This window comes from Corvus hawaiiensis, chromosome 16 (genome assembly GCF_020740725.1).
Source record: "Corvus hawaiiensis isolate bCorHaw1 chromosome 16, bCorHaw1.pri.cur, whole genome shotgun sequence".
Classification (NCBI taxonomy): domain Eukaryota; kingdom Metazoa; phylum Chordata; class Aves; order Passeriformes; family Corvidae; genus Corvus; species Corvus hawaiiensis.
Window position 1 is genome coordinate 5,236,593 of NC_063228.1, and position 27,974 is coordinate 5,264,566.

Genomic DNA, 27,974 nt, shown 5'->3' on the forward strand with positions numbered 1-27,974 from the left:
TTTTACTACAACTTTGCCTTTTGTTTTGAACATTTGTTTATAATTGTTCCACTAAGTACATTTATTTTTAAAGGATGCTTTTTGCAATCCTGAAATGTGATAATTACAGAAGCCACACTTACAGCTGCATGAGGGTTTCATAATTAATGCATAGAAATATGCAATAAGCCCATGATAAAATATGTGAATAACTTTGCAGAGTTTGGAACAGTTTTGACCTTCTAGATACTAAACCTTTATGTTTTCTATTCCTGCTTTCATAGCAAATTCTAATCATATTCTCTAATTATGTTTTCTTACTTAAATATTGGCATTTGCTGACAATGACAAGCCACTTCAGAAAGTAAAATAGATAAACAGTTGCATGATAACAGTGATTTTGGCTATGGACAGAAATTCAGTGAAAGCTTTCCATACATTGTAATCACTCTAGCATGGTTTTAAAAAGCTGGGAGTGGTGGGAAGCAGTCTTCAGCTGTGTGTGGTTATGGAAGGAAGAAAAATAAGAGTTGAATATTAAGAAATCTCCCCTTCTAGTACCCCTTTGTTGTTCATGGGATGAACACATACAGGTATTTCGTTTGGGAGTAAAGAAAATATCTTTTTAGTAGAAAGAACAAATGGCAAAAATACTGTTGTAGGTATTTCTTTTTCAGATAATTAATTTAAAGAATACATCAAATAAGCAATATCTGATTGAAATACTGGAAGCTTGAAATTTAGAATTTCTGGAATGTTGATCAGTTTTATTCTTCAGTAATTGGTCCATAAGTGAGATTGAGCAGCAACCTTTGCTGATGCTATTCCATCACTCTGCTTCTGCCTCCCCACACTCACCTTGGCCCTGTGAATGTGTTCCCACAGCTATTTCTGGGAGTACACTCTGAACTGAACCAGGAAGCTGATTTGATTTAATTATTCCCTCATTTCTACTTTTTTTTTTTTTCTGTTCCCAACCTGGGTTAGTTCCCCAGTCACATTCACAATGCAGCCCTAGAAACAGTTGTGAAGGGCAGAATGGGGACAAGGATGGGGAGCAGAGTAGGAGGAGAGGAAAACCCCATAGTCAACATTGCTGCTGAGGAGAAGGTTTGTGGAGCCTCACCCTTGTTTTAGGTACCACGGGTTCTTTCAGCAATTGCATGTTCATAAGCCAGTCCACAAGACTTGCAGTAAAACGGGAATTATCAATGAGTAAGATTAGCAGTAGCTTTTTCATACGCCCATTCTGGTCACATGTGAGAACTGTAAGTATAGGGAATTATTTCAGAAAAGAAAAATCACTTTTTGATCACAAGGAATGATTAAAAACTTACAACAGCTTAAGCTAGTTTTTCCTCATTACTTTTTTTAGAAATTCACAGACTTAATTTTCATTTAAAAAGGTGATTTGAGCATTGTGAAAGCCCCTACAAGTATCAATCTCTGCTAAATTATTATACACAAGTACAAAATCTTTAGTAATAATTAAATATCAGCTGTATGTAACTTAACTGAGTAACTCTTGAGTTAAACTCAGTGGTTATATTGTTAATGCCCCTGAAATGAAGTGTTTGCAGTATCTTAGTCTGCCTATGCTTTCTGCACATTCAACTGCCTAGAAGCCAAATCTAATATTAATTTGTGAGGTGGAAAAGCATAAGTTTAACATTTGGCAGAATTGCCATTGTTTATGTGAATTGATGGAGTTTTCTATATAGTTTTATAGTTTTCCTGAAGTAAGATTGAATGTTGTATGGAAAGAAATTACCAGGAAGTTGTTATTGAGCTGAGACAAAGGGGCTGCAAAGGTCATACATAAAAATATAATTGTATTTCTTCAAATGAAACAAGAATATGCCCTGAGAAAGCAGAGCAGTTTGAAATATATTTTTTGAGGTAGGTATAGTTCACGATGACAATTTTGACTTCAACAGGAATCAAATGGATTATTTTTATTCTTAAGCTGTTTCTTTCCCCTATGGCCAATTTTTCAATACAGAATTTAGAAGGTTCAAGACATAGATCCACAATTGTTGTGGATCTATTACAGTTTGTTCAGTGGATTATGTTGAACTGTCCAAGAAATGAAATAAATTCGATGGATAGCTCGGAATTCTAATTTTCCCTCCCCACTCCCAAGATGCCTAAGAGTGTCTATCAGCAATGCATATTCTGGAATGTTTTTATTTTGGAAAACCATATTAAAGAGGATTAATTATCTTATAGCAGAATTTTGGCTTGCAGGTTTTTTTGCCAGGATGTTTGCAAAAAGCCAAATGGAGAAGCAGCTTCACGGTTGTGTTCTTTGTTTGCTAAATGTGGTGACCCAGCTGAGCTATTACAGGTGGTACAGACAGAGAGGGAGCAGAACTGTGGGGCTGAGCATTCCTTCTGTATGTAAATAGTACTCACTGCAGCTGCTCTTTTAGTTGATAACTGTGATTACAGTTTAGGAATGGCAAATTGAATGGTGAAATCCAAACCTGGGACAGAAAAGCGACTGTTCATAGGACATTTGGGGGTTTTGTAGACTCAGAAGGACTATTGCCCAGTTCACAGTATTATTTAAATTTGTACTTAAGACCAGCTTTGGAATTATAGAGGAGCTAAAGGCACATAAACCTTCCAAATTAGTCCCTGCTTCCCTTTTCCTTGCCCTTCAGCACTGCTCCTACTGCAGCATCGTGGCTACTTTCCAGCTTCCCTACCTGCCTGAGGAAGCAAAGTGCTGCGCAAGAGTTCTGGGGTGTTATCCCACCCCAAATGAGAGCCCCGTACTGGGGGTCAGTGTGTGCAAAGCTGAACTTGCACTGGGGCTGTGCCTGATCATTCTCGTGTCCTGAGGAAAGCAGCTGGACCAGAACATTTTAGGAAAAGCTTAATGGATGGACTCAATCAAAGTATTACTCAAGTGTTACTCAATTTACGTCTTTTAAAATGGGTCTGAAAAGGCCTCCATTTAATTTCTGAGAATGCACTTTGCTCGTTATCTTTTGTGCTGTGTTTTTACACAGTGGGGCAGAGTCCCTTGTCTGATGGGGGACTTTTGTGTGCAGTGATAATATAAGATACTGAAATAATGAGGGAAGTGATCTCCTCCGGTATAGAGAGCAAGTTCAGTTTATATTTGTTCTTTGTGAGAAATTCATTCACTTAAATGCTTGTTCTCATGTATTTCTTTGGAATTATTAAAACTAATGATTAGCTTTAATTAATAAAATGGTGAATTGTTTTAATAAGCTCTCATAATAAATTTCTATATAATATTAATGAAACTAATTCTGGTCAGTATTTAGTATAATTGAAGCAAATATTCAACTGTTCTTTATTTCTCAGAAATGGAGAATTAATGCCTCATCCTGCTTTACACCTCTATGAAATGATCTCAGAGGTGTTTTCCAACCTAATTGATTCTGTGAAATAGGTGGACAACACTAAATTAGATTGTGGGGGTTTTTAATAATTGAACTTGTGTGTGCTTCACATAACTGAAAATAGCTGCCTAATCTGCAAGTCAGTGGAAAATTCACTCTGTTCTTCCAGTGTAGTTTCAGTGCAAACTTCAGTACCTCCCTAATTATGGAGTCACATAATATTTGCCATCAGATCCATTTGTCAACTCCATTTGCTGTCCGAAGTTACAGATGTCAGGAATTTGTACATGTCATCAATTCATTTGTCAGAGCTGTTGTATGTTAACATTAAAATCAACTTTGCTAATGCTGACATCTAAATTGCCATCTTTAGGTTTCACAGTCAATAACAGATTTCAATTAATTCCATTCTGATCTGAGATGTTGTGTCAGGGTGATATAGGGAAGTCAACACTCCTTTATACTTGCTTCACTTATTGGTTTTCCTCAGAAATAAATCATAATGAAAGCGTAAAACAAAGCAATCCCAAATGTAATTTCCACAAGTGAAGGTCTGTGTTGATGCTGGAAGGATAAGAAAGAGCTCCTCAAGTTGCAGCATGAATTCTGATTTGAAAAAAGAAAAAAAGGGGAAAAGTGATCAGGAAGAAAAGAAACAATTTTACCCATAACCTGTTATTGTAAACTTACTAAATTGTTACTCATTAGATAGTGAGCGCACAGTTTGGGAAGATTATCTAAACAAGCAAGCTAACAGCTACAGTTACGTGTTTCTTATTTCTTAAATGAAGATTTAAGATTGTTAGCAGGTTGTTATTTGTACTCATGCCTCAGTACAAGACACTTTTAATTAAGATTTAGGATACTGCAAAACACCATTTTGAATCACGATGTTTTGAACAAACATTATATTGATCAAACAAAGGGAAAGAAAAACAAATTTAGTAACTTGTATCCATAAGATTCATGATGAGCATTATTAAAATGTAACTCAAAATGAAGTTTTATGGTTGTTGTGGGTTTTTTGTTGTTATTTGTAACTAAAGTTGTGCAGCTGGAAGGTCCTCAGCTGGTGAAAGGCTGAAAAGTGGTTTTGCAGCCTGAGACTCAGCTCATTCTTGTCAGTTATCACATGAAAGGCATCAATAGCTGCACTATCCACAACTGCACACCCAATGAATGATGTGAATTTGGCCAACCATACCATGTCCAAGTCCTTTAAGTGTTGAGATAACGATCACTAAATTTTTAAAGTCAGAAGCAAATGTAAAAACTCTGCTAGAATTAAAAAAACCAAAACATTTAGCAAGGTTAACTTGCAAATCTTTCTTTGAAGTGTGAGGAAGTTGACTTTTCAGCTTGACTGTTTAAAAATGTGCAGACAAATCAGTAGATTTGTTGTAGTCTATCTTTCTCTGGAATAATGAGGTCAGAAGTTTGCAGAATGTCATGGGTTGTTTCTATGTTTGTGTTCTGAATGTAATTCTACCGAAGTTGTTATTTATATAAAGTTCTCCATAATTCCTGAAAAAAACCCCAATGAAAAAACCACCAACTCCAAGTGGCTCTGACGCACAGGGAAGGATGACACACAAATGGAAACTCGAAGTTGTTTTAAAGATGCCAGACTATATTTACACTTAAAAATGCACTTGTGCAATTGTAAAGTTCGAGTTTTATTTTCTGCAGAAGCCCAGGTGCTCATTCCTTGCTCACTGAGCTCTGCACAGAGTTCACAGGCAATGTGCTGGTTCTGGAATCCTGTGCTGGGCCATTCCTGGAGTGAAGAGAAGGGGGGTACCAGTTGTAGGCATCACAGGAGGGGTAGAGATCTCACAGCTCCTCATTTAGAGATTTCCTGCCTTGTGCTTTTCTTCTAATGGCAAAAAAATACAAACCTAATACTTGAAGTGTGGTCTGCAAAAGATGTATTAGCCCGAGAGGAGAACAGTGCAGTCACTCAAATTCTTATTTTCTGCTTCTCGGTATGTTTACTTTCCTACCATAACGGAGATTTATGGATCATGGGGTATTCTATAGTCAAAAACTGGACAGGGAATTGTCTGGGAAAGCTGTCAGTAAGGTATGGTACTTGTTTTTAAAATTAATAATTAATGAGTGAGGTAGTAAGAGGCTCTTAAGTGGGAATTAAATTCTACATTTCTGTCGAGGCCCATCTCCGTAGCTGAGGGAGGAAACAACAAATTGAAAACTGCAGTTATTATGTGTAACTTCTTAAGTAGAAACTTTGTTAGTTTTAGTCACACCAGCTCCCTCAAAAGTGTCTAAACACCACTGCAGCTTCCACAAGCTACTACAAAAAGATGAAGCCAGTTCATGAATAGTCACAGGGTTTTTTTGTGCCTTGGTATATAATTGTGCTGGATGAGTCCAGCCAGCTCCAACAGATCATCACCTAATACTCCCTGAGCTCCTGGTGCGTTCTGGTGGATCAGCATCCATCGGAAATGGCTTTTTATGGAGCAGGGCAGCTTGTTCTATGTCCAGGACACTGCTCTTACTGTTTCAGAGTAAATGTGTTGGTCTCTGGAGAAGCAAACTAATTTTTTTGCGCTTTTGTGTTCTGTTTTGCCCTCAAAATGCGATGTTACTTCAGGAAAAAAAAACCCAGTTCAGCTTTTTTGGTTGAATTGTGTTCCAGAATATTTTATATCAGTTGCTTTAAATAATAAAACAAACAAACAAACAAACAAACCCTGAAAAAGTGCATTGTTGCTGGATATCTGGGATTTTCTAAGAAAGCCTGTGGCTTTCCAAATTGCAGACTTGGAGAAATACTCTGCTCAGCAACCTGGAAGGAAAATCTGTATTCCTGTTTGGATATTATGAGGAATTCTTATGTAAGAAAAAATGTGTGTGGTTTTTTATATTCAGTAGTAACTGAGTAGGGCTCAGGTAATTTTGTGGGTGAAGAAAGGGAAGGAGAACAAAGAGTGAGAGGTTCTGGTCATGTAAAATAGCCAAACCCAAATAAATTGAGTGAATTAGAAAGAACAATCTACATGTGAATGGAGGTATATGGGGAAGAGAAGGAGGAAACAGTGACTTAGCTGCTGTCAGCCAATGGAAGGAATTAAGGTGAATTTATTATGGTTCAGATTGAAAAAATCAGATGATATGTTAGAAAATCCTGTTAAGTGACTTGCCTTCCAGGACAGTGAAGGAAATGCAAGCCAAGGCAGTGGCTGGGGAGGAGGATCCTGCAAATACCTGTGTGCATTTCAGTTTTCTGTTCCCTAAGAACACTCCAGGACCACATCCTAAACACATTACCAGGGCTGGTTTGAGAGATGTCCCAAGATGGGTGAATCTTTGGGAGAATTCAGATTCTTCTTGGCTCACTAGAAGAGCTACAAAGGGAAGCAGTTGCTGAAGACAAGAATTTTGAGTGGGGCAGCCCTGAGTTCTCTTGAAAATAATATGTGGGCAGAGATCCCAGTTCTTATGGTGTGCACTCCCAGGTGGGTACAGAGAGACAAAAGCTGGCACAATTCCAGAGGCAGTGGGGAAAATAGGTCCTGTTCCAGATACAATTTCTGTCCCTTTGGTTATAGAAGCCCAGAATTCCAGCTGTGCACAGGGAGTGGTGAAAGAAATGGGGGGAAAATTACCTTAATTGTCCAGACATTTTACAAGTTCAGGGTGCTGATAGTCCGTGATTGGAAGAACAGGTAAGTATCCACTGGTAAAGGAAATAATGGGTGAAAATAAACAAAAATTGCCTTACATGCCTTAATATGCCTTCCTAGTTGTGTTGGGAGCAAGTTAGGCTGTATCTAATTAGAAGTTAGCATAGCCCTGATTTTGTAAGGCAAGCATGTGCATGCAATGAGCTGATGTCTCGGGAAGGAAATGACAAGTGCACAAGAGCATAAATCAACCTCTAGCTGAAATCCCTTGTTTTTCAGCAGTGCATGAAGGCTCTATAAAAAATTTAACCCTGAAGTAGCTCTTAGTTTTCAGATTTTTAAGACAGTGTTTGTAGCCATGGAAGTTGTGAATTGGCTGAAAAGTAATTCAAGGTCTTTCAGTTTGTGAAAGGTAGGAACTCTCTGTCATCAAATGTGGTTGATCTGCATAAAGTAGAGGATTTGTACTTGACTAGAATGAAGTGAGCAGCAGCCCTGCACTGATTTGGTGAGCAGAGGAGACCTGGCATGTTAGTAGCAGAGAAAAGGATCAGTAATGTAAAAATTACATATGTCTTTATTAAACTTCAAGTTTTGAATGGAACTCTCAGTGAATATTTTAGTATTTGTCTTATCAATCACTTCTGCACTAAGTCTATAATTTTTGAACTCTGAGGGTGTACACTTGAGTTGACTTTTTGAACCTAATGAATTTTAAGCAAACAGAGCTAACAGGGAATAGCTGGAGTAATATTTACTTTTTGTTTGATGAATTACCAGGATGGGGTGCTGAAGGGTATCACAGTGCCAGTGGTTTCACTACCTTTGTGTTCCTTCTGTGTTTTTATTTGGAACTCATTAGTTCCTGTTAAAGCAGTAATTAGGTTTTGGATGCAGCTGAAATTCTTAATTCTTGGTGAACCCCTCCTGTGGTTTTCCTGCCTCTTTATTTCAGTGTATTTTAGTTTTATTACACGTCTCAACAGCCTGGTGTTTATCTTATGCTTGCTTAGGCTTCAAATTCTGTTTAAAACTATAGGTGTGTTTGATTCGAGAGTGGAGTTTATCTTTCACACTCCTTATTGTGTGAAATGAGGATGTGGGAGGCTGGAGTACCTTTACAATTCGGGCTGTTGCAGGATCTTTCCTCCTTCATTTCACATGAAGTACTTCAGGCCATTTATGTGGCAATGGAAAAGGTGAATCTCTGAAGAGCTTGCCAGGATTACTTTTTCCTGGTCTTCTTGTAACTCATTGTTTTATCATCCTTATTAGTGAGAACAGACCAAGGACATTTGGTATAGTTACTGGTTTTCTTTGTGCTTTTCCACTCCTTTTCATATTCACTAACCAACTATTCTAGTAAATCTCTAGGTCCTAAACCTCTGAAGTCCTTTAACCACCTTTCCCCCTTCCTTTTCTTTTTTTGCCAATGCCAAAGTAGCAAATCCATTGTCTGGTGTCATGGGGTAGAATCTGTTTTTTCCAAAAATGAGAAAAAGCTGCAGTTCTGGCTGACTCTTTCTTTGCAATGTGGCTTCATCTCAATTTCTTTAACCTGGAACTAGCAGCAGATTCTCCATGCAAATGATGTCTGGCACAGATTTAGGGATGTGGCTGCCAAGATTGCTGATGCAGTAGATGGAGAGCTACTCTTTTGCCATCATTACACAATGAACTGTACCTTAATGTTGGTAGCAGCCTCCTGTTCTTATTTCTAGGGACATGGGTTGAGTTTCAGGCAAAACTGTTGTTATCCAGCTTAAGCAAGTTGAAAAAACATTCTGCCTCTGGAAATACCTTAGGAAAACTCTTAATTTGAGAATCTTGATTGCTTTACATTATAGCAAAAATTGGTTGGCTGATTTGGGGTTTTGTTTGTTTTTTGCCTACAGTAAACCTTTTAAAGATTTTTTAAAAAAATATTTTTCACTTTCTTTGAGAAAGAAATCTAGATTGGACCCCAAGGAGCTACGTATTGCATATTAAAAAAATACCTAATATAAATGGTAAAGCCAGTTTAAATGCTTTCCATGTTGTTACTGGGCCATAAAAAACTCTAATCAGAACAAGCATGTTGTAAAAGCAAACTTGTGTTCAAAAGAATTCCTTTCTCTCAGTTCAGTAATTGTATTACTAAGCAATTATAGGGAAATCCTTTTTTGTTTAAAATGGTTTAGAAGCTTGAGCTAATCCTTCAATGGTCTGTGGAAATAAATGGAGGCATAAAAAAAATAAAGGGATTCTTCCAAAACTGGAGATTAATGACAGTCAGAACTGACAATTAAGTCGGAATTTTTAGTCTTAATCTCAGATCCTGTTTACCATTCTTCTGTGTTTTTAATATTAATAATTGATACATAATATTTGGTGTGTGGATTAATAGAGAAGGGTGTGAAAGCTTTTGATTTGGGCAGATTACACACAGGCAGCTCTTGCTCTTGGGCAGGAAGCTGCGAAAAAACCACTGTGGTTTGCATTGCACAAGGTTTTGTGTGAGTTGTTGGTGGAGTGGGTGGTTTGCCAGATTGGGAAGGCATTGCCAGTGATGATTAAAATGGCATCTGATATTCTTTATGCATCACTTCAGAGGGTACCATTCTGACTAAGAGAGATTTAAAAATAGGGGCATTTCAATGAACAGTTTGACACTGGCACATTCTCCAAGTCAGTAAATTCCCAGTGTTCTCCAGCATTTATAAATCATTTAGACTTGTACTGGATGTCATTGCCCACAGGTGTGGGCACCTTGCTGCAGTGCCACCAACCTCACTTCCCCCCAGCTGGTCATCTGAAATACTGCTCAGCTGAACATACTTTGCTGTGAACTGAAACCACATTATTTTGATAAAAATTTATGACACCAGATGACCGAATTTTTTCTACCATAAAGGTATCAGGAATTTAATGGTAGCTGACTTATCATGAGATAAATTAAGATGATAGTTTAATAAGTACAGATTAGCTGGCATGCTGTATAGATATCTGGAAAATCTCCTATCTCTATTGTCATGAATTAGTCTCAAAAATGCCCCATGCACTTCTTGTCTTTATAAAGAGAGATCTTAAGGTGATTCTGCCTTCTCCCTTTCAGCATTGAGGGGTGTTCTATCTCGGTCATGGCAGTTAACATTGTGTATTTGTTTTTGCTCATATTTAACTTTCCACTGAGTTTCATTACAGTGGCATGATGAGAATAAATAGCGAGAACACGAAACACTTCACTTCTCATTAAAATAAGGGAAGCTTGAAACAGTGATGGGAGGACTTTGGCTGGGTTGCTCTGGAGCTGTGAAGGGGAAAAGCTCGGTGTATGAACTTGCTGGGGTAAATAACAACCTGCATCCTGGCAGCTTTCACAGGTTGTGTGGGGCAGCTAAGGAAGGCCATAATAAAGTGTAAGACACTGGTTTTGAAGTCTCTTGCTCTCTGCCTGACAGCTGGCTCAGTGCTGTCTCTAAAATGCTGTAATTTGTGAGTAAGACCAATCAGTGGCCAGGAAGCTGTGAGTGTTTCCCCTGCCAGCCTTTCCTTTGCCATGTTCCCCAGAGCCTGGGGAAGCCAAGCACTTATGTTTAACATGTGATGACATTTAGAAAAACAGGTTTAGAACTGATGGTTACAGTTGTCCTTGTGCAAGGAGACTGATGTATTTTTCATGGTCTTTAATAATCTCATGAAAAAATTAAACTATCTCCTAAGTTCTGGGCTGTCATAGGGATCCTCCTTCCCGGGCACATGAAGCAGCTCTCTGTAGCCTGTCCTGGAAGCTCAGTGCTTCAAGTGCTGTGGATCTGCAGCACACTGAGTGGAAAAACATCATCCTGAGGAAAGTGACAGTGCTGATGCAAGATCTTTGATCCTTTCTAACTGCTACAAGATGTTCTGCTAAAGCTTGTGCTTCTTATTTTGTAAAGGCAGGTGTTCTGCATTCCACTGCACTCGAGTGTTCTGCTCATCCTCCACAGATAATGCTGCCACTTCTTAAAATAAAAATAACACTGGAGAACTTTCTTAACTTTCTTTTTTTTTTTTTTTTTTTTTGGTTTGGTTTTTTTTTTTTTTTTTGTTTGTTTTTGTTTGTTTTTTTTTAATCTCCTCTTTCTGTTTCATGGTAAGAGATTATTTTCTCAACCTCTTTCATATTGGCATCTCTTCATATCCTTTTTCTTTCTGGAAAACAGGAGACTTCAGGAAATTGTCATTTGAGAACAGACATGGCAATGGAGATGGCTGAAGTCAGATACAAGAAGTTCCTGCAGGTGCCCTGGCTGTGTTATAACTCACTGTCACTCTAAACTGCGTGTTGGAGAGTTTTTATGCTTAAAAGAGTAAAAACAATAATAAAAGAGGAATTGTGGCTAGTCCATGCCTTCCAGGCACTGTGCAAGGCTGGTGGAGTTTTGTTTTCTGATGGGGTTTTGTTTTCTTTTGTAGAAAGAAACTCCCACCTCCTCCCTTGATTTGCTCCTGCCACAAATGCTGCTGGCAGTTGACAATCTTTGGCTTATTCTAAATTCCAGGCAATGTTCTTTAACACTTCAAATTTAAAGGATGGTGTCTAATTTTCCTTTTATTTATGGAAATTGGTTTGCAACTAGTTGCTTTTAAGTAGCAATGAATTCAAGTGACCAAGGGAGGTAATAAGGCTGACTTAGCCATTTGTAATTTTTATTTTTCTCATTCTTATCAGGAAAATTCTCTAACTAGTACTTTCAGAGATCTCCCACTGAGATCAGGCATTTTAGATTCCCAGTAGGAAAAGAAATATCTCGATAGATAGAAAATAATGGATTTTTTCCTTTGCTTTTTCTTCCCCCAAGGGAGAGTAAGAGGAAAACTCCAACAGCACCAAGAGACTACCTGCATAATGCTAACGATGCAAAATCCTGCTTCTTTGTGGCTTTTTCTGTCAGTTTAAATTATATTTATGTGCAATCTCAGTACTGAAAGTATATATGTGAAAACAAAAGTGGTTTAACTGGCAAGAGATTTCAGCTCCCGCTTTGCAAGCAAATGAAGGGGAAGTTCAATTATAAACTTTCTGTTTAATAAGCCAGTGATGTGGTATTAGTTTTCTCATTTGTGTTGGACATAGATGAAAATAATTATTATTATTGGCAAAAAAATACTTTTATCTTTTGTAGAACTTTCATTTATTTAAAAAAACCCACAACCACAACATTTTTTGATGTTGTTAATGCAGAAAGAAAAGCAGTTCTAAGTAGAGGCTTCCTTGACTTTGTTTTGTAATTTTGTTACAGTTAATGTAACTACTTTTATTTTACATCAACTACTTGTGTTTCAAGATTATTCAGCTTGATAGTGGTAGGACTAGATAGTCTCCGTGAGTGTTTGAAGTAGTAATTACAAGTTTTGTGCCTCAGGGGGTTGGCATCCTTGAACCTGAAATGGTTTATATCAGTGTACTTTTACTTCCATGTTAAGAAATTCATCAAGTATTTTGGATTTGTTTTTAAGGCAGAATTTCTCATTTATTTACTAAAAACCCTAGTGACAGAAGCACACTATGAATACTGTTTTGCTTTTGGTTTTATATCCCAATTGCAAGTTTTACATCTTGTTTTATGGAGTAGTGTGATTTAATTTAGAAGTGATTTATTTTACTTTTTTTTTTTAATGCAGAATTATCTATAGTCTGTTCTGCTGACCTTTCACAGTTGTTTGAATGGAAGTTTCAAAAGATAAATCTTGTCATACGCACTGTGGCAGCCACTTCGCAATTCAGTGATCCAAAAAAATAAAAGTATTCTTTGCAAATGTTTTAGAGGACACGAAATAAAGAACATCAATAGGGACCCTCAGTCAAACTGATCATATCATAACTTTAATTTATACAACAAGGCAGTGATTGTGGCATCTGAGCTCTGCCTGGGCTGTGGTGGTGACTCGTGGAGCCTGCGTGGTACTGGGTGATGGAAGGTGTGGTGACCTTGGGTTCTTTGGTGGCAGAACTTCCTTAAAATGTTCCATCCAAGTGCTGAATCATTTCCAATTCATCCAAACAGGATATTTCAGAATTACATGTAAAATCACAGCTTACCAGCGAGGCTGTATTTTTTGTGGCTTTTTACTGTGGACAAAGGAATGTGATGAGCTCCCTTCCTTCTGTTGTGGTGTAGGATTGCAAATGATTTCAAATTTCAGCACGAATCCACACAGCAGCTTCTCATTTTTAACTTTGAATTTCTGAGTTCTGTTTATGACACTGATATTCAAAGACTGTTTTGATGTTTGAGGATGTGACTTCTGTATATAATGAAATAAAAATTGGCTTCCAAAATTTATGTCAGGGAAGAAGCTGAATAGAAATTACCTATTTATATTTAATCATAATAATCTACAAGGAAACCTGAATAATATTGCTTTAAATTACTGTAGTGGAAAGTGTTGAGTTTTCTGAATACAGACAGGGATATGAGGGGCACTAAGATTTTGTTAATTATTCAGTGCTTTCTTAGCAATCAACTCTTGAGGGGAAAAAACATCATTGTGTGAAAAAAAAATATGGGTACTACCATTAATTTTTTGGGGGGAAAGGAAGGAGGCTTGGAGACAGAAATGGGCTTCTGTGTGATAAGGGAAATTTTTTTAGCTTGTTCATAAGTTTATGTTTCATGTTCCCAGCATTCAAGGCCTCCCAGGTTGAACACGTGGGGTCATCAGATGGAATCCCTCTCTGTCCCTCTGCAGAAGTTTTTAGTGTGTACCCTGTATTCTGTTCATCCATTGGAAATTCATGCAAGTGGTAGAAAAGTGTTTTCTGAAGCAGAAAGTTATCACTGCTGAGGAGCAGGGGCAGAGCTGAAAATTTTGAAATCAAATATTTTTTTGTTCTTGTCAGTGCACTTAATCTCTCCATGAATTCCTCATGGTAAAAGAGAAGATTTCTCTCGTGATCACTCTTTGTTTCTGTTCGAGATGTGGTGCAGCTGATTGAGACATAAATCACAGAGCTACAATGTTGCTGAAATTTGCTTGCAAATTACTGTAATTAATACAAAATTTCCTGGAATGCTCTTCCTAGAAGAACACTATTCGTAATCCTGATAGTCAAGACATATCCAGTTGTTATATGATGCAGCAGAACAATTTCTTATTAATAATACGTTATTAACCACAAGATATAGGAAGTTAGGCCCTGTTTCCATCTGCATCTCCTACCTGAAGCTACCTGAAGTATTTTATTTTTTTCCACTGTCACAGAATGCTTTATTTTTCCAACCTAGGAATGCCATGCTCAATAAAAATTCATTAACTCTTACAAAGATTAGGGTATAAGATAAATTGATAGCAATACCCCAAGTTTCAGTCCAAATATATAATTTCATAAAGAAAAATAATATGCTGCATATTCCTGAATTTAGTATTAATAGTATGCCACTTTTTCAGCAGCAGCAGCTCCAGTCTAATAATAGTATGCAATAATCTAATATTAATAACAAAATATTGCATACTTTAAGTGTTCAAAAATGCATATTCTGACACTTTACCCATATCTGTGGGCAGATGATTACGTCTATAACAAGTTTAGGATTTTAGATGCAATTCCTTTGGATCTTTAATACCCAATTTTGAATGGCAAAACTCAATAATTATCAGCTGGATAGAAAGACAGAAGCGAGTGCAGAGCTCCACCCTTTTGGAACAGATTTATTGGAAAGCAGCATATCCTTTGAATCCTGCTGTAGGATTAATTGGAAAAGCTGTGGAGCTGTATGGGAATGTAGAAGTCAAAATCGACCTAATAATTCATGATGTGTCGATAAAATCCAACTTGGGGCAGTAAATGAGAACCAGTGCAGTTCCTGAGATGGGCTGAGTTGTGTTACACGTTAGAGAACAGAAATAGAAGGAAACAGAATAGAATAAAAGGAAATGTACGTTGTTTGTTTGTTTGTTTGCTTGTTTTTTACTCTTGCTAATGCAGCAAAACAGCTTCAACCTAGTTTTTGGAGATTATTTTTGTGGTTATAAGGTTAGAAAGATTTATTTTTAAATGAAAACTTTAGAATCTGTAGAAAATATTGCATCTTTCAAAATGCAATTTTGGGGTCAAGTCATGCATTTGGAGCATAAAAATGCTTGCCAGAAGGTGTAATTCTTACTGAATTCTAACCCTGCTTTAATTCTGCTTTGACTTTATCACTGCCATTCATATTTGGAATTGATGTACATTTGTGCCATGTCAAAAATAGATGAGAGCAGTTTTGCGGTTTTCTGGGAAGAGCTGATCTGTTTTTCTGAAAATAATGCTGATTGTTGTTAATCAACTTGTCAGAGCTGAATAGTTTTCTTCTTTATCAAAGTGAAGAAAATTGGGGCACTAAATAACAGCCTGCGTGGAACTAGGACACTCTGTTTGGAGACACCGCTCCAGACACTGTAGAGGATTTTTTTGACAGATAAGCTGTGTGCTTAAAGAGATAAATGTTAATCTAATACATTGGAAAACAGACAGATTACGGGGCACTGCCATGCATTCGAATAACAAGACTAAGTTGTGTGCCCCAGCTGAGTCTGTGGCATAAAACTCCCCAAACTTACTCAGAAGACCATGGCAGCAGCTGGTAAACTCTGGTGGACTCTTGATACATGACTCCACACTGGTAAACAGCAGCTCAGCTAACATTTTTAATACAGAAAGTAATTTTTTTTTAATTGGATCGTAGGGAGTTGAAAGAAGATGAACACAGAGCCTCTGCTACCTTTGTTATCAGTCAGAATTCTCTGTCACTTTTTTCTTTTTAAGTTTCCAGAATAAATATTGTCTATTCTTACTCTGTCCAGAATACTGAAGCTCGACAGAGTTGTATAAGCTGCTCCTTGGTACCTCATACAGCAGATAGAGATGAGCTAGGAGTCTGTCTGTCTTTTGGGTTTGTTTCTAATTGCTGATCCAGTAGGATATTCTACAGTGCTTTTTTTTTTTACTAAAAAGTAATGATTTAATAAACACGAGAACTTGGTTGATCTCACATCTCAGAGTAGTAGTTCTCTTATCTTTTCCTGGAATAATTTATGAACACGTGGATACACAAAATACAGCAGTAATTTTTTTTTCTTTCATATAAAATACAGGGCTGTTAGATATAACAGGAGTAGCACTTTGGCTGTGCAGCATCTTAGAAGTGAACATTGTAGAGATAAATGATAATGTTCAGATAAATACATACCTGTCTAAATTTAACACTGAAATAAAGATACAGTTGCCTGAATAAGTGACTCAATTTTTAAAGATGCTGCACAGTGAGAACTCACCTTGACTGAAGTGCTGAACTAAAATCACAGACAGCACCACTTCTGCATTTCCTCATCTTACTTCACTTACACTTCACTTCAAGATCATCACTCTCAGATAATCAAAATACACGAGTATTTGGAGGACTGGAGGTGTATTTTGATGTTGTTTCTTGAGCTTGGGCACAGATTTTTGAAAATCCTGGTCAGGTTCTTGTCAGCAGTGAAATGAGATAAGCACAGGTTACAAATTCTGCTTTGTTTCTGGTTAATTGGACATTTAACACTGGAGTACTGTTGCACCGTAGCATTTTCTGAACTTTATGATGTGGTTTTAAAAAGCACTAACTCAACTTCAAAAGGCTTGTTAAATGCAAGTTTCCCAGTAATTTTAAAAAGTAATGTAATATATTAAAACTTACAAAGAACCTTGGAAAGGTAAAAACTTCTTTGAGGAGCTGCTTTTGATTCTGTTGGTAGCTTAAAAATGATGTTTAGGCTTCCTTTTGAAGGGCTCTCATTAGCATTTATGAAATAAAACAGAAGTGGATACTGTTGTGCCCATTTTCTACAGAATATTTGGTGAGCATTTCTAATCTGTAGATTCATAGTTTCCTATATCTACCTTTAAATGCCTTTTTGCAAAGAATATTGAATAGAACCATTAGAGCTGAGGGATTTTCTTGTACCACAGCTAAAGATCTTTATGTAGCCATCACTAGCATTTCATCTTGGTGCATAAATCAAGGAAATAGTCAATATACTGAACAAATTGAAAAGATGTGAGAAAGTTCATATGCCATTCCAGTTTGATCTTTAACAAATGATGTCTATTATAAAAAAACCCCACACTGATATTACTTCATGCAACTACCTTGGAAAAATGGTGTTGACTTAGAAATATTAGTTTCTGTCACAAATGTTATTTATTTTTCCTGCAGGTAGAATAGAACTTAGGGTTCCAACAATGTTCTGGTGAAAGTTAAAATCACTCCTATGGTGACAGCAAGTGACAGATGTCACAGTGCTGCCTTTTTTAAAGATTTAAAGTTTCAATTTTAGCAATGTATAGAATAGACTTTTGAGGGGTGACAGAACTCCAGTTCTTGGCTTGATGTAATTTTCAGGAGAGTGTTTGGCTCCAGTGTGGTTTCCAGGGTGCAGCTGGATTTTTGTCTATGACAGTGGAATAGACCAGCAGGGTACAAATGCTCTTGTGGCTTTCTTTGCTTTGCTTCTGCAGTATAATGTTCCCCTATTAGAGGAGTAAAGTGATTTAAGGAGGAGAGGGAAGGGGAAAAAGGATATTTATATATTTTTGGAGCAAATATGTCAGTATTTGATGTTTTCACAAGGTATGGTACATTAATTATATTGTATAAAGAGTATAAATATTTAATATGGACATTAATTCTTGAGTGAAAAAACTTGATCTATTTTATTGCCTAAATAAATTCGTGGTAACTGACCTTGTCTGAACTCTGACTAGCATCTGAGAAATGATTATTTGGACCTGCACATCCATCCCAGACTGGAAAAGATTATCTTAGAATACATTATTTTAAGCTTATTTTCAATTTTGAATAAGAAATAATATACTGAGTATATTGCTGGTGTACTAGATAAATGTAAAATATTCTTTCTTATCATTAATACTTTTTTCTAGACATTCAGATTTAGTATTTTCATGGCCTGCTGACCCTCCTCGCTCAGAAATGTTCTCAGACTATTTTTCATTAAGTGGCTGCAGATTTATTTCAATTGATTGAAACTCATCTCTAATTACAGGTAATCATAAAGCAAATGATGATAAGGAAAAGGTGTCATTTAGTTGGACTATCAATCATTCTTTTTTAGTGCATTCTAATTAAATTACCAACTTCTCTTTCAGAAAAATCCTTCATAATAGGCATAAGTATTGATTACATTGCATGTTTGTTGACCTGTTTTTGTCTCTGCGTTTCCCTTGGTTTTATATACCTAAACCTCCATACTGAGTGCTGTATTATTTAAAGGCAATGTAGTGTGGACTACTGGGAAATTAAAAACCACTAAATATTTAATGTGTTAATTGTACTGTTTAATCTCAAAAGAATTTGGAAATATCTCTCGTTTGAGGCTGATGATTTACTGCATGCAAGTAGAAAGCTTGGAACACATAATTATGCTCTGTCATGGTGAAGAAAATTACTAGTATTTTAGGAGGTTTTACAGGTTTTTTTGTAGCATTAATGGTCTCAGTTATTAAAACAAATAAAAAGAATCCTCCCCAGGAATTACACCAGCTCAACCTCCCTCCCAAAAAACACCCAAACAGTAAAACAACAAAAAAGCCCAAATAGATAAAAGAACCTCGCCAAATTTGTTGAAATGTCCGTGTTAATGTTTAGCTGCTGCAAGGAATCATGGGTGGTAATTGATTGTACTGTATGGCCCAAAGAACTTAATGGTAAATATTTTATTGAATAAAGCTTTGTATTACAAAGGGACTATTCAGGTTGTAATTATCAAGCTAAAATCAATATCACTTTCCCAGATCAGTGCTTTAAATGCAGGGGTATTCTTAAATACAAAAGTATAATCAATAAACAACCGGACATTTTCCATTTTCTGTAATTAACTCTATCCAGTAGTTTTTCAAGGGACCTTCTTTCCATGCTATTAATAAGAGCTCTTCCCCTCAAAGTTACTAAATGGAGCTAAAAAGCCTGGACAAAATGATGTTTGGGTTGAGAATACATTTAGTCCTCACTACTCCACTCTCACTTCCTTGGGTGGCAAATCCGTCTGTCCTCGGTAGAATGGAGCTGTTAGTTTTTCTTTTCAAAAAGATAGATATCAAATGATTTTTTGGACAGGAATGGGGCAACCTTCTGCTGCAGTTTGAGAGAAAGCCCTGTTTACAGCTGAAGATCAAGTTTATGAACCTTTGTGGCTGCTGAAAGCACAAAATGTTTGTGTTTTGTACGGATTAGGTCGCACCCCCTTCTCAAGCATTAATTTCCCTGGTGCTCTGGGAGTGGCTGTTCAAGGGGTTGAGACACAGCTACTTCATGGTAGTCACCAACATCTACTCACTTTAAATTCACTGGGGAAGCAAATGGGACTTTTTCAGACATTTTGCAAGTGCTGCTGCCCGTCGTTCTAGTAAAATCGAAGCTCCTCATTTAAGGCAGGAGCTGTAGCATCCCATCTGAACAGCAAACCTCCCTCCCAGCCCCTTCCCATTCCAAGTTGTCTCCAATTTCCCAGTCCCTTGCTGGCCCTCCTGTTGCTCAGCTCAGACTTTTCCATGTCCCTCCTGCATGCAGGAATGGGAACATGGACCATGGTGTGTCCCAGGTGCTGATTAGAGCCAATCCTCACATCCCTCACCTCCTGGCCATGCTCTAAGCAGTCTCACCTTTCATTTGACACTTCTCCCTAAAAGGAGAGACAGACAGCAGAAAGGGCTCCAGCTGTGTGCAAGGATGAGGCAGTTTCCCTTCCCACCAGCATAATCAAGACTAAACAGGTTTAAACTATCTCAGTTGTAATAGCCTCATGTTCTTGATGAATTGGCACAGCAGGATGTCTTTTCTGCCTTGATAAAGGGTGCAGCTGTTATCATTATTGGTGTGATTGTTTAAGAACTAAATTAAAACTTGACTTCATTTTAGATGCTAAGTAAAGGATTCTTCAATGCTGGAGATACTTTATTTAGAAACAATAGTTGTAAATATTCTGATACAAAGCTGAGAGTAATATTTGCTTTGAACTTTGTATCAGTGAATGTTGCTATAATTCAGATTATTTTGCTTTAATCAGAGTTTGTTTTAGAGTGAACAAATGTGAAATTGTTGTTTTGAAAGATGAAAAGTTCTATGGTACATTTATATTCTACAAGAATTACATTTCTTGTATAATATGTTACAGATAATCCATATACTGTCTTTGAACCTGGAAGGAAATTGTTATTTCTCAGAATAAGCTCACTTTACTTCCAGGAATGGTAAAATAAATAGCTAAAATGGGGGGAAAAATCTTTATAAAGTAGTCTATTTATTAACTTTTAAAGACAAAGCCATTAGAACTCTGAGAGGTTTTTTTAAGAGTTAGTAAGAATGCAGTCCTGTGAATAGAGGAGTGCTTCTGTCTCCATAAAACCTGGGTGACCTGTCTGCTGGTTCTTCATGGTCCTGTTTGTATGGAGAAGAATTCCTGCCTCCAAGGCATTCAAGATACTTCCCAAGAGCCAGGTTCCCAACTGCTTGTCCGCCTGGCGCAGGAAATGATAAATAAAGTGCTCTGGTTGTTGTTTTTAAGAGACCTGGGCTGTATTTGTTAATAACGTAGAGCTCTGGGTGTGTGGGGACAGGAGGGTGTGAGAGCACAGCTGATGCCAATGGATTTGTGTCTCTGAACACCAATTTGGTGGTGGCCTTGGTGGCCTCACAGCGAGGTGGCTCTGCAACAAGGCCATTTGGACTACGTGCAAGGAATCCTAAAGGAATTGTGGAAACTGGGTGCTTCCCAGCATCTCCTTTGCTGTTCAGAAGGCACTGATTTAGTCAGTGAACATGATTTCTGCTAAGGACTGTGTTTGAGTTATTTTATTGCTGAGTTAGTTGAATAAATCTTAATACAATTTACCTCTATCCCTTAATGAAATTTTAAACATCCTTATGAGTCGTTCCGTTACCTGTACAACCGTCTTCTAAGGATGTGCTTAATTGAATTTATGTCAGATGGGATTTAAAACTTTCATAATATATGCAGAGTAAGTGTAATAGGTTTTGCTTTGGAATATGATAACCGAGGGACATTTTAATTCTTCAAGATAACCCAGCGTATATAATATTTCTGTCTCAAACTGGTGATATAATCTTCAGTTCTTCTCTCTTCCCCAACCAGGAAAAAAGATGAGAAGAGCAGAAGATGAGTATTTTACAGTGGCTACTACATTTACATATATTTCCTGCATATAGGAGTATAAAGTTTAGAAATGTCTAGGCAGGCAGGATGCTTGAAGAAATAAATACAGTAAACGCTTTTTAATGGTTCAACATAAATATGATGCACCTGACTCAGTACTGGAGTGTCCACAGTTCTTTTGCATGAATTTTAAATCTGTGGTTACTCTGGGGATGAGAGAGATTTCTATTGGTGTTCTTTGGGATATAGAAATAAGGTATTTTTTGTAAACTGCATTGCTAGAAAGAGCAGAACAAGATGGAAAACAGAAACTATTACTCATATTTTAAAAACATTTTTAGCCTTGGGGTTTTTTACTAAAATCACAGACAATTTTACTTGAAACTAAGAATTCTTCATTGCAGATTCAAGTCCTCATAGAATTTGCTGATGACAAGTGGAATTCACAGCAAACACTGACACTTGTACAGACAGGGCAGATGGAAAGAGGATTTTAAACAGATCTATTCTTATCTTAGGTATTATCTATTAATAACTTATGCCCCATCCTTTTGGGTAGTGGGATGGAGTTAATTTTCTTTGTAGTGGCCCAGATGGTGCTGTGTTTTGAATTTGTGGCTGAAGTGGTGCTGATAACCCACCAATGTTTTGGCTATTGCTGAGCAGTGCCTGCCCAGTACCCGGGATTTCTCTTCCTCTGCACCCTGGGGATGCAGCTGGGCAGCAGATCCGAACTGGCCAAAGGGACACTCCATCTCATAAAACATAATGCTCGGCAACAACGCCCCCACACACCCCAAACCTAGGGAAAAACACTGGGGGGGGGGTTGCCTTCCAAGGTGGCTGTTGCTTAGAGACTGGGGGGCACCACTCGACCTGTGGGAGGTGGTGAATGGTTGGCTTTGCATCACTTGTTTGTTCCCTTTCCCCACTGCCCTCACTTATTAAACCATCTGTATCCCCACCTGTGAGTTTTCTCACTTCATTCTCTGCCTCATCCTGCCATGGGGGGAGTGAGCAAGTGGCCATGTGGGTGCTTTTGCTGCTGTAGGGGGTCATTCCATAACCTACAGGAAGAATGGGGAGGGGAATAAAAGTACTCTTTGATTTTTAAGCACCAGAATGATCAGGTGTAATACATGTAATCCACTATCTCGTTCACTGCAATTGCTCCACTTGAGATGCTCACATCCTAGACCTGGCAGGATTTGGTTTTGTTCAAACTAGAAATGTTGTCTCAGCCTTCTTGTTATAAGTTACAAGATCCTGCATTTATCCTTGGAAGTAGGTGTAACCATCATAATTCCAGTTTGCAAGGACAGTGGGAGAGCTGACCCTGGCTGTTATGTGTGTTAGGTATTATTGGTCTTGCTGGTGTTTCAACAAAATGTGTGTAAGGCCTTTTTTCTAAGGAGGCTTTTGCATTAAGAAACTTGCATTATTCCTCTGATGGTAAAATACCCAGTGTGGCTGTGGGTGTTTGTGTTCTGCTGTTGACCAGTGCTTTGTATTGTTTCCCTTTGTTAATAAGCAGGTAAATATCTCCAGATCAAAAGCTTGCTGCTGAGTTCATTGATCTTTGGGAAGCCTTTGAGTCCTGACAAAGGAATCTTTGTAGCTGCAATGTTTGAAATAAAAATTCAAGGGAATTTGAAGTGTGTGTGTCTCATCATGCAGCTCACACATGGTAGCATAGTGTATCATTAATTTTAGCTTCTTTACCAAAATGGTTACTGAATAAATAAGGATGTATTTTCTTTCTATTTCTGATCAATTATAAAAGCCTGCAATTAATATACAATATTGAAAATAGCACAAATTCTAGGTTTAAGTATTTTATGCACTATATAGGTTACTGTTTCTCATTGATTGTTACTGACTTTCAGACTATTGGCCTTGCATGCTGAATTACTTAGGCTTTTTGTAAGAATGCATAGTTAAACTTGAGTCTTCTTTTGATCATAGGGCAAGGTAAAAGGCTGGCAAAGATTATATTTTATATATTGGCAAAAGCCTATCGTTACTACAGCTGATCCTGCGTAAGGTTAGCAGTGACTCGAGAATATTTGTTATATTAAAAAGAACAAAAAGCATCCTCACCTTTCGTGAATGTGTGTGCACTCTAGGAGTACACAGTTTATCGAGGAGACTCAGGCATTGTTTAATATCTTTACGAATGATGAGGAGGAAATGTGATGACACTGGAGGCAGCTATGACTTGCACAGTTCCAGGATCTGGGTGATGCTGAAGTGAAAAGCATCTGGTTCTGGCACTGGAATGTTTACACAGGTTTTGCTTTTTATAGTGTTTTGAAGTCAACAAATGTTAACTTTAAATGAGCAGGAGGGATCCAAGTTGGTATGAATGAATTATTTGACAATTTCATGGAGCTGTTCTGACCACGATCCAAGGGTTGAATAAGTTTTACTTATCTCTGCTTTGTCATGCATGTTGATGTGACAAGATGACGTCACAGCTGAACTCTTAAAATATTATGGTGATTTGAATAAAACTTGAAAGGAAGTAACTGGAAAGTCAAACTACTGTCAAATTGCTTAAAGTGTATGCAACAAAGTTATCAGTGTTGCTTTGGGTTTTCAGAAACTCAGGTTATCATGTTTGACATTGCTGGAGCAACTTTAAAACAAACTCATGGAAAAACTCCCGAGTTCCCTTCTTTTGTGTCCTGCCTAAAATCACGGCAGAGAATTTTCCTAGGGGAGAGTGGTAAATTCCACTCTGGTGCTCTTTTATGCTTCCTTTCTTTGGTTTACATTTTGTATTCCTGATGTATTTACTCATGCTTATCTGAGGAGTGCTTTGAGCTGACAACTGGCTCAGCAGGGAGGAGATCACAATAATCAGAGTAATTTAGCAAAATACATTATTTTTTTATTTTTCAACATAAATAAAACAGGTTAATCTACGGGAAAAACATGTGAGTCATCAGCTTGGAGTTCGCTCACTAGCAGCCTGCCACCCATTCTCTCAAGTGTATTTTTCTGTGCTTCTTCGAAGGATTTCTTAGACCTCTTCCTTTTTCAATTTCCTTCAGTTGACAGTGGCCCCACAAGGGCTGAGTACCAGAAGTTAAGTCCAGCTCAAGCCCTGGGAGATGAGAACTCAAATCTCTGCATTGTGTGAAGGAAGATGAGCAATGGGATTGTGTTATCAGAAGGAGACCATGAATTTGTATATTGCAATAACGGAGTGAAAGCTCATGGTGTCTCCTTCCCTTGCTCCCAGCTGGAGATCCAGCGCTGTCCTGGCAGAAGTCTGTGACATCCTTCCCTTCAAGACCTAGTTCAGTTCTGGAATGCAGGAGGAGGACATTAAGAGAAGAAGAAACAAGGAACTTCTGCGATTTTCCATGCTGTCTTGATTGTTGTTTACTTGTTTTGAGAGTTCTCTGAACCCCTGAAAGATCAGCTGTGCTGTAGAAGCCAGTTAATAATTACATCCAGTTTCCCCATCAGTAATTTTTGTTCCCCCTGAAATTCCTGTGCACTTCCATGCTCATTCTCTTGTGTTGCTTGCTCGCACTTGATCTCTCTCTCTCTTGCAAGCTGAATTCTTAGTTGAAATGCGATGCAATGAGGTAAACGCTATCAGTTCTGGGAGAGAAGGGGCTGAGGGACTGAGACTGGTTCACTCTGGGCTGCGGAGAAGTTTTGTGGATTAATGACGGGGTTGTGGAGCGCAGATGCCCCAGGGCTGAGTTGGTGTATGGAGCTGTGACTTGGGAACAGGGGTGGGCTATGGCAAACACAGAGACAATCCAGCAGCTGCAGAAGGCAGACAGGCGCATGGATACATTTGATTATTTTAACCTAGAAGGCTCCAGAACCAGAGAAAAAGGAGAAGCTTAAAAATTCTGCTCTTTCTTCACATTTTAGGGTAGTCCAAGGCGACTTCCTTGCCTGCCACACCTCTGGAGCTCATACCATCCAGGCTGTCACATAACCAGTGCTCAACACTCTGAGGCAGGTAAAGCTCAGGAACAGCCTTTGGAAGGAAAAATAAATATCAGCCGTGTCCTCCCTGAACTTGGGAACAGTCATTAAGCATCTGTTTTAATTTCTCTCTTACTTTGCTGGCATATGAACAAGGTTGCAAACTGTCTTGCAGAGATGGTGTTAATGTGTAACATTAGAAAGTGAACAACAAATTCAACAATGAATATGGTACAGGTTGCTCAAAACACGGGTTAGTTTGGATAAGAACCTTTCCAATGGGAAGGCCCTGCTGTTTTCACTCTGCTGCAGTGCACAGCCAGGGTGAATTCTGTGAGATATTTCCAAAGACAATGAATACTACCTTGTTTTTTGTCTTGAATATAAGGAATATTTTAGAAGAGAAGCACTGAATGCTAGAAACATGACAAAATTCCCGTTCAGAGCTGCCTGAATTGTCCCCAGATTTTTCAGTCTTCCTAGTAGTCAAAGAGTTTGTGCTTTGTGGATGATACTTGAGACTGAGTGCTGTTCCAGTAATGAGGCTAATCTCACCATTAAAATTAACTGTGAAGCACCATGTTTACTTTGGGATTTATTCTGAAATGTAGGAGTGTGTCTATGATGTAAGAGATGTGTTATAAATAGTTGTGCAATTAATTCTGATTAATCACATGGGCTTTTATTTCCCTAGTAATACTTACAAGCAGGGGTTTTATTTAAATCTTTTCTTTCTTGTGTCTTCCACATGTTGTGCCCGCCTTAGTTTTTCTGGAGTCACTACCAGAGCAGAGTAAAATGCAATGCAACACTCAAAAACCCACTCACATCTTGTTTTTATATCTAACTCCAGGCAAGCAAAAGAGAATTGTGTTCCAGGTCCTAAAACCAATGCTCTGAAATGGTTTCACACACTTTGACCAGATAAATACACAGAAAATTTTATTTAAAGCATCTCCATTAAGCCCAGGGAGATTCAGAGCCCAGTACTATGAAACACAACCCTTCTGCTCTGGCAGTGTGCTGGGGATGTAGCGAGGAGATGAGCCAGCCTGTGTCACCCGCCTGCAGGGCTGTGTCCCTGGAAAATTCTCGGTTAATAGAACGGCCAGGAAGGAGACCTGGCCCTCTGGTTAAGCTCCCAGACATAAATCTGGCTGAATTCTACCGTGACAGTCAAGTCTTGTGAGCTCTTTTACATGGCTGAGGTTCACTGAGAGCATTCTTAATGCTTTGTTCATTTCTAAGCTTGTGTGGGCAGTGGAATGAAGGGAGGGACCACTCTTTTACAGTTCTTGAGGTAAGCTTGGGAAGTTTTGGTTAAGACTGTTGTAATAGAGTGCTTTTTTAAATTTTAGGATTGATGTAAAGAACTGCAACCTCATCAAGTACATTTTGGCCTATATAGAAAATAGTCTGAAACTACCAGTTACTCTTAGTAAGCACTTTGCTTTGTCTTCATTTGGAACCTGTGGCGCAGAGTTTCAAGGAGATCTGTCAGGGATCCTGTAGAGCTGTCTCCTCCCATTTATCAGTTTAAACAGTGCTAGAAAAAGTACTTCTGCTCGTCATTCAGGTATTACTTCCCTGTTCTAAAAGTAATTCTGATGTTTCAATGAAAAAGTTGCTGCAGGACCTTTCACCATATCTCCAAATGAAAAGGCTGGTGGAGGGGACAAAGCTGGAAGTGCTCATTTGAGTAGTGTTGATATGACAGCAGAGTTTGTTGTGCCGATCTTGGAGTGTTAAGGTCACCTTTCATCACCTCAGAGCTTTAGAATAAAGCACAGGCATGTATGTTGTGTGAACTCACTCTTGGGGAGAGAATTATGTAACGAAAAATGCAAATGCAAATGGTTGTAGTTAAGGAATAAACACGTAACAACACACCCAGTGCAGGGAATGTAAATAAGCTGCTCGGGGATATCTCAATGTCATTTGTTTCCCTGGCCCCCCATGAAGGGCATGGGCTGGCTCTGGTGTCCCCCATTCCTGGTTGTACTGCACCAGTTCTCCTGCTCTGTCTGGAAATGATGTTTTTGTAGAAAGAGATTTTGGCAGCCGTCCATGTTCAGTTCAGCTTCATGGCACATGCAGAATTGATTCAGAATCACTGTGTGTGACCAGGCCGCCGATGCAGCACAATTGCCGCTGGCCTGGTGAGTTGGAGATGCACAGAAAATGATGACACAAGTGTTGCATAAATGCTCCCACAGAAATCCGGGGGGAAAATGAAGGTAAACAGCACGTGGGAGCCTCCTGAAAACAAATGGCAGTGCTAGGTTTATAAGATAATGTGGGGATGAGGGATAAGATCTGTTCAGATGGTAATAGTTGATATGTGATTAGAATTATTTTGTTAGATTCCCATTATACTACAAAAAGACAGTTTTAATTGATTCTTATGAAGCACTGTATATTTTTTTTGTTAATTGTTTATATTAAATGCATAGTGAGGTTAATCATTTGCTCAGTTGATTTCTTAATATCCTGAGGGATTTTTTGCTGTTGTTCTTTAAATATTTGCTTAAGCAGTAGTGCTAGAAATAAGAAACAAAAGGCATTTTATCTTGAGCAGAAACAGCACAGCGATTTGAATTTCACATGTTTCTTGTTCTTTCGCAGCAGTTGTTGCTTTCATTAACACAGTTCTTTATTTTAGAGAAATTAATGCCAAATACAGAGAAATTCCACAGTTGGCGCTTAACTCCCGGGTAGTGGAGTTAAATAAACAGAAAAAAAAAAGCCCCAACCAAAAAAAACCTTGAAGTTAATAGTCAAGATTTCTTATTCCATCTGCATTGACCTTTTTGAAGGTTTTTATACTCTGTTCTGCTGG

The 27,974-nt window shown here is 38.1% G+C and overlaps 1 protein-coding gene across 5 annotated transcripts in view; it reads left to right on the top strand.

The window, feature by feature from the left end:
* SDK1 (sidekick cell adhesion molecule 1) overlaps positions 1-27,974 on the top strand; it is a 388,047-nt gene that overhangs the window by 39,428 nt on the left and 320,645 nt on the right. The window lies entirely within an intron of this gene.